Source organism: Arachis stenosperma, chromosome 10, assembly GCF_014773155.1.
Source record: "Arachis stenosperma cultivar V10309 chromosome 10, arast.V10309.gnm1.PFL2, whole genome shotgun sequence".
Lineage (NCBI taxonomy): Eukaryota > Viridiplantae > Streptophyta > Magnoliopsida > Fabales > Fabaceae > Arachis > Arachis stenosperma.
The window spans coordinates 77,119,827-77,120,499 of NC_080386.1; the positions used below are offsets into that span (position 1 = coordinate 77,119,827).

A 673-nucleotide genomic window follows, 5' to 3' on the forward strand; every position below is an offset into this window, starting at 1 on the left:
AGCTGAAACCTCAACTGGTTGCTCTACTGCAACAGAACTGCAAGTTCCATGGACTTCCATCAGAAGATCCCTACCAGTTTTTAACTGAGTTCTTGCAGATCTGTGAGACTGTTAAGACTAATAGAGTTGATCTCGAAGTCTATAGGCTCATGCTTTTCCCCTTTACTGTAAGAGACAGAGCTAGAATATGGTTGGATTCACAACCTAAAGATAGCTTGGACTCATGGGATAAGCTGGTCGCCGCCTTCTTGGCTAAGTTCTTTCCTCCTCAAAAGCTGAGCAAGCTTAGAGTGGATGTTCAGACATTCAAACAAAAAGATGGTGAATCCCTCTATGAAGCTTGGGAAAGATACAAGCAGATGACCAAAAGGTGTCCTTCTGACATGCTTTCTGAATGGACCATTTTGGATATATTCTATCATGGCCTATCTGAATTCTCTAAGATGTCACTGGACCATTCTGCAGGTGGATCCATTCACCTAAAGAAAACGCCTACAGAAGCTCAAGAACTCATTGATATGGTTGCAAATAACCAATTCATGTATACTTCTGAGAGGAATTCTGTGAGTAATGGGACGCCTCAAAGGAAGGGAGTTCTTGAAATTGATGCTCTGAATGCCATATTGGCTCAGAACAAAATGTTGACTAAACAAGTCAACATGATTTCTCAAAA

At 41.3% G+C, this 673-nt stretch overlaps 1 non-coding gene across 1 annotated transcript; it reads right to left on the minus strand.

Moving 5' to 3' along the window:
- Positions 1–281: 281 nt before the first annotated feature.
- On the minus strand, positions 282–389 carry LOC130958641 (small nucleolar RNA R71). Its single transcript, XR_009077753.1, has one exon. It is a non-coding gene; the product is annotated as a small nucleolar RNA R71 (small nucleolar RNA).
- Positions 390–673: the final 284 nt, after the last annotated feature.